Source organism: Lutra lutra, chromosome 9 (genome assembly GCF_902655055.1).
Source record: "Lutra lutra chromosome 9, mLutLut1.2, whole genome shotgun sequence".
Taxonomy (NCBI): domain Eukaryota; kingdom Metazoa; phylum Chordata; class Mammalia; order Carnivora; family Mustelidae; genus Lutra; species Lutra lutra.
The window spans coordinates 114,030,714-114,040,924 of NC_062286.1; positions in this window are offsets into that span (position 1 = coordinate 114,030,714).

Below are 10,211 nucleotides of genomic sequence, written 5' to 3' on the forward strand. Positions count from 1 at the left end.
GTGATGCAGAGTCAGGATGGAAGGGGGCTAGCGGAAAGATGTGTATGGATGGGGTTGGGAGAAATTTTAGTTTTTCAAGTTTTTGCCAATGTGTGGCAAAGTGGGTGGAAGAAGAAAGCGTTTTATAATGTGTTGTTATAATCTAAGTATCCCTTTCATGGTATTCAAGAAACCACACAGAACTTGAAATTTGTTGAAATGATTTTTTGGTTGCCAGACTGGACCTCTTCTGTCATAACATCACCCAGAGACTGGTCCATTTGGATAATGGCTTTAGAAGGGTTACACGAGTATCGAAAGCCATTAGAGCAGTGTAGGTGAAGGAGAAGCTTGGGCCAAGGACACAGGGTTTGTACGTTATAGAATCCAGGGGCAGAAAAGGGTGCACTGGGGCCTCACGAGGGCCTGGAACAAGGAACTGGAAATATTTCAGTAGCCATCGAGCTGTCACCTGGCCACAGGGAGTCTCCTCTCTGCTGCTCTCAGCATATCTGCTAGATTCTTCTCTTGTTACAGATTACCTTTTAAAAAATAATGAATAGGGATGCCTGGGTGGCTCAGTTGGTTGGACGACTGCCTTCGGCTCAGGTCATGATCCTGGAGTCCCGGGATCGAGTCCTGCATCGGGCTCCCGGCTCCGCAGGAGTCTGCTTCTCTCTCTGACCTTCTCCTCGCTCATGCTCTCTCTCACTGTCTCTCTCAAATAAATAAATAAAATCTTTTAAAAAAATTAATAGATTTTAGCTAGTTTTATTTTTTATTATTTATTTATATAGTTTAGTTTTATTATTTATGTAGTTTATTTTATTATTTATTTATATAGCTTAGTTTTTTTTTTTTTTAATACTTTATGTATTCATTTGCGAGAAAGAGAGAAAGCACCAGCAGGAGGAAGGGCAGAGGGTGAAACAGACTCCTCGCTGAGCTGGGTGGGAGGTGGGAGCCTGATGTGGGGCTTGATCCCTGGACCTGGAGATCATGACTTGAGCCGAACACAGACACTGAACCATCTGAACCACCCAAGTGACCGGTTTTTGTTACATTTTAATTGAAGTATGTTGACACACAGTGTTACATGCACCACAGTGATTTGACAGGTCTGTGCATTATAACTTTTCACCACAAGTGTAGCTGCCACTGGTCATCACACAAGGCTATTACCATACCACTGACTATATTCCCTATGCTGTAGTTTTCATCCCTGTGACTTGTTCATTCCATAACTTGAAGCCTGTGCCTCCTACTCCCCTTTACTCCTTTTTGCCCATCCCTCACCCAATAGATTTTATTTATTTATTTGGGGAGGGAAGGGGCAGAGGGAGACGGGGAGAGATAAGCTTAAGCAGGCTCTATGCCCAGCCCAGAACCTGACACAGGTCTCCATCTCATGATCCTGAGATGACGACCTGAGCCAAAATCAAGAGTTGGAGGCTTAACCACTGAGCCACTCAGGTGTCGCCCAATATATATATTTTTAAAGATTTTTATTTATTTACTTGACACAGAGATCACAAGTAGGCAGAGAGGCAGGCAGAGAGAGAGGAAGGAAAGCAGGCTCCCCACTGAGCAGAGAGCCTGATGCGGGGCTCGATCCCAGGACCCTGGGATCATGACCTGAGCTGAAGGCAGAGGCTTTAACCCACTGAGCCACCCAGGCACCCCTAGATTTTGTTTTTAAAAATAGTTTTAAATCTTGTTTTTATTTTTATTTTTTTTTTAAGATTTTATTTATTTATTTGTCAGAGAGAGAGAGAGAGAGAGAGAGCGAGCACAGGCAGACAGAGTGGCAGGCAGAGGCAGAGGGAGAAGCAGGCTCCCCACAGAACGAGGAGCCCGATGTGGGACTCGATCCCAGGACGCTGGGATCATGACCTGAGCCGAAGGCAGCGGCTTAACCCACTGAGCCACCTAGGCGTCCCTAAATCTTGTTTTTAAAAATAGTTTTAAATCTTCAAAATATTGAGTGGATAGTACGAAGTTTCCATATATTCCTTGTACAGTTTCCCCTGTAGTAACATCTTGGGTTAGTTTTGTGTATTGGTTACAATTACTGAACCAGCATTGATACATTATTAAGTACAGTCCATAGTTTCCATTAAGGTTTACTCTTTGTGTTGCCCATCTATAGGTTTTGAAAAAATACATAATATCATGTACTCACCATTACAGTATCACACAGAGTAGTTTCACTGTCACAAAAATCCCCTGTCCTCCATTTATTTATCTGTTGAGGGCCTGGCATCCACAGGCAAAAAAATTTTTGCCTTTTCCAGAATCAAATAGTTGGAATCATACAGAAGGTGGTCTTTTTTTTTTCCCCCCAAAGATTTTTTTTAAAGATTTTATTTATTTATTTGACAGACAGAGATCACAAGTAGGCAGAGAGGCAGGCAGAGAGAGGGGGAAGCAGGCTCCCTGCTGAGCAGAGAGCCTGATGCAGGGCTCGGGCCCAGGACCCTGAGATCATGACCTGAGCCGAAGGCAGAGGCTTAACTCACTGAGCCACCCAGGCGCCCTTCCCCAAAGATTTTATTTATTCATTTGAGAGAGGGAAAGAGAAAGAGAGGGAAGAGGGGCAGAGGGGAGGGTAGAAAGAATCTGAAGCAGACTCCACACTGAGTGCAGCCGACGCCGGGCTCGATCCCACAACCGTGAGATCATGACCTGAACCGAAAATGAGAGTCAGACACTCAACTGTCTGAGCCACCCAGGAGCCCACAGAAGGTGGCCTTTCCAGACTGGCTTCTTTCACTTGGTCATATGCATTTAAGCTTGCTCTGTGTCTTCTCATGGCTTGATGGCTCATTTCTTTTTGTCAATAAATTACATTCCCTTGTATGCGTGGAACAGTTTATTTACCCATTTACTCATTGAAGGATATCTTGGTTGCTTCAAGTTTTTGGCAATGATAAGTTAAGCTGCTATAAACATTTGTAGACAGAGTTTTGTGTAGACTTGAGTTTTCAGCTCATTTGGGTGAATATCTAGGAGTGTGACTGCTGGATCATATGGTAAGACTAGGTTTAACTTTGTAAGAAACCCACCAACTGTCTTCCCAAGTAGCTGTATCCTTTTGCATTCGCACCATAAAAGAATGGAGGTTCCTGTTGCTCTGTATCCTCATCAGCATTTGGTGTTGTCAGTGTTCTGGATTTTGCCATTCTGATAGGTATGTAGTGACATTTCATTGTTGTTTTAACTTGCAATTTCCCAATGACTTAGGGTGTTGAGAGTCTTTTCAAATGGTTACTTGCCAGCTGTGGATCTTTGGTGACATATCTGTTCAGATCCGTTGTGCATTTTAAAAAGACTTTTTAAATCTAAGGTAATCTCTGCACCCAACGTGGGGCTCGAACTCACAAACCTGAGATCAAGAGTTGCATGCTCCACTGACTGAGCCAGCCAGACACCTTACCCCTTTGTGCATGTTTTTCTGCGGTTGTTTGTTTTCTTTTTGTTGAGTTGTAAACTTCCTCATATATTTTGGATACAAGTCCTTTATCAGATACGTGTTTGCAAATATTTTCTCCCAGTCTATGGCTTGTCTTTTCATTCTCTTAACAGATTGCCTGTTATTTATGTTTTTCTTCTCCATGCATATGAACATTCCTGAATTTATCTACCCTCTTTTCAGCTATAAGCAGAGGCCTAATAGTGTCACTTTGTCCCAGTTCCAGAGTTTTGAGAGACACTATTATTTGACAGTCTGGTGAAGTGGGAAATTAATTTTGGCTGAACGGTCATGTGGTGGCATTAAGGCAGCTGGAAAGGAGTCTGGGAAATGCAAATGTGGTTTTCCATCCCCTTCAGTACAGGCAGACAAACTAGAAGGAGGTGGGAATGGTGCCTAGTGCCAACCCTCCAAAGAGACACAGGAGGTAGAGGGAGGTGGGTGGTGGGGTTCGGATATGGCATAGTCTGTGTAGACAAAGAAATTCAACCGGTACAGGATGGGACAAAATGGAAGACAAAATTTCCTACACCCGTTCCACTCCTCAAAACTTTTTCTATTTTTAGATAGTCCAGAGTTTTAACATTATAGTTCTAAAGAATATGCTTTACCTCTATTTCTCGGGGTGCCTGAGTGACTCAGTCGATTAAGTGTAATTTCAGCTCAGGTCATGAACTCAGGGTCCTGGGATTGAGCCCCATGTCGGGTTCCACTCTCTGCGGGAAGTCTAGTTGGGATTTTCTCTCTCCCTCACATGTGCTTTCTCTCTCTCTCAAAACAAAACAAAACAAAACAAAACAAAAAAACAAAAACAAAAACAAAACAACCCCAAACAACTACCTCTGTTCCTAAATTTAGTAACTCTAGAGCATCTAATGATACCTCATTGTTAATGCAAGAATTTAAATCACACTAGCTCCCATCTCCCCCACAAGCCCACTTTTTCCAATTTTGTTGGCTATATTATTATCACAGTCTCATTTGCTGTTATTTATAGTTCTGATCAATCTATATTTAAGATTTATTTATTTGAGAGAGAGAATGTGCACACATGAGCAGGAGGAGAGGCAGAGGGAGTAAGAGAGAGAGAAATCTTCAAGCAGACTCCCTTGACTTGAAATCTTCAAGCAGACTCCCTGCCATGGGGCTTGATCCCAGGACCCTGAGATTGTGACCGGAGCCGAGATCAAGAGTTGGTGGCTTAACCTATGACTATGCCACCCAGGTGCCCCTGAACAATCTATATTTAAAACATAGACAACTTCTTGCGCCCCATCAATACGTAAAGATAATTAACCTCTCTAGTCCACCTGCCATCTTCCTTCCCTACCCCCATCTAATTTCTTTTGGTTTTACTTTCACATTTCCATGGCCAAAGTTTACAACATTTACATTTTGTTTTGTAATTATAACTAAATCTCCCATTCTTTATCTTCAAGTTGATCCAGAAAACTGAAAATCAGCCAATTTTATGATTATATAAACATCATTTACTACAGAACCAAGTAATGGGATAGCTCCATTGAGAAGGAAACGTAAAGCCATTCTCTCCACCCTCTGCTGCCCGAAGAGCATTTGATGTCTCAAACATCAAGGTCAAGCAGATTTTCTTTTCTTATACTTCACTAATTGTTCAAAATCATGCCTCACATGTATTTGCTTCATATTCAGTGCCTGGAATAGATTTTGTTGTTTCTGGTTTTCTAATTGCCTTTCTTTTTTCTTCCTGAGAGAAGAAACAGATGTTGTTTCCATTATGTTACTGCAAAATCGACTTGCCATGCACACATTCCCATGCCTGGGCCCTTTGTCTGTGTAGTGAGATGTGGTAACTGCTGTCATGTTTATCCAGCTCTCCTTTTCCCACCCCTTTCTTTCAGTGAACTGCTGCTTCCCCAGTCCAGTTTTGTGATTTGATTTGTTTTTGGTTTTGTTTCCAATTGCTGTGCCTTCAGGGGTGGGCTTGTACACCAGGCCAGGGAGTTTACCTTGATGGGGACTCATCTGAGGGCTGAAAACACAACCGAGGCAAGGATAAGTGGAGTCTTTCTATAGGATTTGATAAGTGGATATTGGGAAAGAGAAGCATTCACTCCTTTAGCTTCAGGTAAGTCTTGATCCAGGGACAGCAATGTCATCAAGGACCCAGGGTCACTATACATCTTTCCTCAGCCCTCAGTGTTGTCTCCATCCCTGGCTCCTCAGAGTGGACGGTCAGCAGCAACATGTTTCTCTTGTGTATAAAATGGGGGAGGGGTGGTCAATTCCACCCAATCCACAGGCTTCAGAAATCAGAGGGAAATCAGAGTGTTTTAAAATTTTGTTATTATTTTTTTTCTAGCAAAAGAAAAATTTTGGACACCCAAACCACAGATGCTCACACTCCTTTCTATTGAGTTTGGTTTTTCTTAGTGATTCTATTTTAAATTTCTAAGAATTATTTCTTGCTTTTTTTCATAGCTTCCTCTATTTGTTTTATGAATATAATAGAATTAGACTCTTATTAAGTTCTCTTCTGTTTGAATTATCTGTTTCCTCTGGGATCAGTAAGTCACTTTTTTTTGGTTTATTAAAGAGGGAGTATCATTGGAAGCAGCCCAAGTGTCATCAAAAAATGAATGGATAAAAAAATGTAGTATATGTACACGATGGAATATTATTCAGTCATAAAAAAAGAACGAGATCTTGCTATTTGCAGCAGCTTGGATGGAGCCAGAGGGCTAAGTGAAATGAGTTAGCCAAAGAAAATTCATGTGATTTCACTCATATGTGGAATTGGAGAAACAAAACAAACAAGCAGAGAGAGAGAGAGAGAAACCAAGAATCAGACTCCTAACTCTAGAGAGCAAACTGATGGGAAACTGGGAGGAGGACATGGGGCAAACAGGTGAAGGGAATTGACACTTATCATGATGAGCACTGAGGAATGTATAGAATTGTTGAATCACTATATCGTACATCTGAAACTAATTTAACTGTATGTTCACTGGATTGGAATTAAAATTAAAAGATTAATAATAATAAGAAAGAAGCAGTAGAGTTGAGTAGTTCAGGGTGCAGCGCAGCAAACAGACTGCCTGGGTTCAGATTCTGTGTCTCTGCCCCTCACGAGCTGTTTCAATCTTGACCAAGCTAATGTACTGTTCTGTGACTCAGTTTCCTGCAAAGTGGAGGTCACAAGAGCATCTAGCTCAGGGCATCGTTACATGGTTACTGAATGTTGAGGCTTAGACCACGGCCAGGCACACTGTTGTTGCACTCAGTTGTGGTTTGCTCTGCTTTTCTGAATCTTGCTTTTGTTGGGTTTTCTCAACTGGCAGGTAATACCTCGTGGCCAGTTTATCTTTAGGAAGGGAGGGCAGGGCTGGCTGGTATTGGTATGGATGGAAGGGATTTTCTCTGCCCTGGAGCGTTAGCAGGGGCAGATGGAGAAGTCCATATGCCTTCACACTGTCGGGGAGCAGAAATGAGTGCATGAGCAGGGAAGGAGAGCCAGAGGGACAGACCACAGGCTCTCGGGTGACTGAGGGAAAGCCAGGGTGTGCTTATGGGAGCGGTCACCTTCGTGGGGAAGTGGGAGCAGTCTTCGGCTACTCTTACGGCACCCACAGAGCTGTTCTGACATTCCAGGCTTTGTGGCAGGCTCTTCACACTCACACACGCTGTCCCGACGTCTCCGTGTTCAGAGTGGTTGAGTGACTTCCCCCGGTCACACAGCTGGTGAATGATATGTCTGAATTTGAACTCAGCTCTGTGGAAGGCCCAGGGTCCTAACCACTGAGCTATGTGACTCGCATCTGTCCCCAAGCTGACCACAGCAGGCCCTGAGGATCTTCTTTGGGCCACTGTGGGCTGAGCTGGTCATATGCCTCGGATATTGCTGTTGGATCCGAAAGGACAAAGGTGAGGAAGCAGAGAGCTCTGGCGCCCTCTATGGGAGATAGGAGGCTCTACAGAGATGCTGTCATAGTTGAGCAGGGGCCTGCGGCTGAGATCCCAACAGTTCCAAGGAATGAGAGATTTAATTAGGACCCTGGTTGCTCCATAAAAAGGCAGGGCTTCATCCCTCCACCGCCCACTTCTTAATAATGAATCTCTAGTATTTATCTGGGCACATCATCTATTGGAATAAAGACAGGCCATGTGACTAACTTCTGGCTTGTGTGATGTAAGCAGAAATGAAATATGCAATTTAAGGAATTATCCTTAAAAGACGGGGGCATGGCCTGCTTTGTTCCTTCCTCTATCTTGCTTTCTGGAACGCAGATATAATGGCTGGTTTTCCAGTAGCCATCTTAGACCATGAGTGGAAGCGGCTCATTGAAGATGGCAGAACACAAAAATTAAAAGGGTTCTAGCTTCGTGACGGTTGGGCAGTTGCCACATCAGCCTTGATGCTAACACTTACTTTTATTTAAATCCCTATTAATTCTAATTTTCTGTATTTTAGCCAATATTTTTCTCCATTAAAAAAATATATATATATATGCTTGGGGCGCCTGGGTGGCTCAGCCAGGATCCTCAGGGTTCTGGGATTGAGTCCCACATTGGGCTCCCTGCTTGGCAGGGAGCCTGCTTCTCCCTCTGCCTCTCCTTCTACCTCCCCCTGCCTGTGCTTGAGTGTTCTCTCTCTCTGATAAATAAATAAATAAATAAGATCTAAATAAATAAATAAATAAATAAATCTTTTAAAAAATTATGCTTATTTATTCCAGAACAAAAGCAAAAATAAAACACGTTATCCACATTTTACTAAGAGTAGCACCATGAAACCATGAAATAAATTCATTTATTAGCAAGATTTAATTTCATATTCAAGATTTCCCATGTCACGCATTGTCACTAAAAACATAATATGTGGCATCTCTGCTCATGCTCTTTCCTAATTCTGCAAGGTTCTATTATTTTAAGATCTGTTATTCTTAGGACAGATTTTGATCTGATAGTTTTAATTGCAAAGAGATGGAATTTCAGGATACAAAAGCCTGAGAATTGTTAAGAGAGTTTCTTTTCACCGACCTTTACTCCTTCTATTTTACAATCTCCAAACAATAGGGATATGAAAGTGGCTTTGCATGCCACCTTCAGCCACCTGCCTGAGGCTGAAACGTCAGCTTCCCGAGTCAAGGGCCTGAGCTGGCATTGGCTTCAGGGGATGGAAGGTGGATGCCAAAGTTGTGGGCCTACGAGTTACAGCCAAAGTCTTGAGAGAATTTCTTTCTTTTCTTTTCTTTCTTTTTTTTTTTTTAAGGAACACATTTTTTTTTAAGATATTTATTTATTTGACAAAGAGAGAGGGAACACAATTCGGGGAGCGGCAGAGGGAGAGGGAGAAGCAGGCTCCCCACCAAGCAGAGAGCCCGATGTGGGGCTTGTTCCCAGGACCCTGATATCATGACCTGAGCCGAAGGCAGACACTTAACGACAGAGCCACCCAGGTGCCCCTTGAGAGAATTTCTGAGCTCTCACTCCAGTGGCTGGAGTGAATGGAATGAGCTTTGTCCTTTCTATTATTTTCTTTTCCTTTTTCTTCTTCTTTTCCTTTTTCTTTTTTCTTTCCCTTTCCTTTTTCCTTCCTTCCTTCCTTCCATTCTTTTGAACTGTTTTAGGGTCGCATCAAAACGAGAAGAAGACACACAAATTTCCCATATGCCTCTTACCCCCACCACATGAATAGCTTCCCCCCATTATCAACATCCCCTGCCAATTTGTTGTCACTGATGAACCTGCATTGACATCCTAATCACCTGGAGTCCACAGTTCACATTTGGATTCACTCAGTTCTGTACAGTCTGTGGATTTGGGCAGGTGTTTAAGGACATGCGAACGTCATGGTACTATACAGAACAGTTTCACTGCCCTAAAAAATCCCCTATGTTCCACCTAGTCATACTTCCCTCCCCACTAACCTCTGGTAACAACGACCTTTTTGCTATCTTCCTAGTTTGGCCTTATCCAGAATGTCATATAGTTGGAATCAGCTGCACAGACCTCAAGCTCAACCAGCAAGTCTCATTTTGGGGTTGGAGGGGGAAACAATGGAAGAACACATTGTGTTTTGGTCAAAAGAGGAAACGACTCAAAGTTAGGAGAGATATGGGGGGCTGCAAAGAGGCCAGAGTAAGTGACAGAGCGCTCATTTTTGTGGGACTTGAGGATTTCAGGGCAGAATGTCAGGAGACAGTTGCTTTGGGCCACTGTGACCTGGGATCCTGGGTTCATCCTGATTCAGCGTTTCATGTCCTATTTAATCTGTACCTGTGGGTTTGCCCCCAGGGTCCAGGGGGCCTGATCTGCCATGGTTGGGCTCTCCACTGCCATAAATATGTAGGGGCTGAATTGAATTAAATTTGGGCTGTGAAATGAGAACTGTGTTGTCACTTGTGGCTGCCATTGCTTGGAGCAATGAACACCCTTCTCCATGTGCTATGTATCTGGCAAATAGTAGGCCATCAATGAAATGGGCTCCAATTAAAAAAAAAAAAGTCATTACTAGCCATGGTGGAGGGTTTCTTTTTCTGCCTCAGCAGGGGTTGGGGGATGCTGAAATCACATGTGGGTGTAGTAGGGGTGTGGGGGTGTAGGAGAGACAATGGGGAAGGGAGGGGGAACCAGAGACACCCTTCCAGCCTAAGGAGTATCCTGGAGGTTAAGGGCCCTGTGATTCCCATGACTGGGGCCTGCTTCTTGGCAGGGTGGGGGTGGGGGGGTTCTCGGAGAGTCCTGGCAGCATTGGGATACTGAGAGGTTCCCAAAGGGC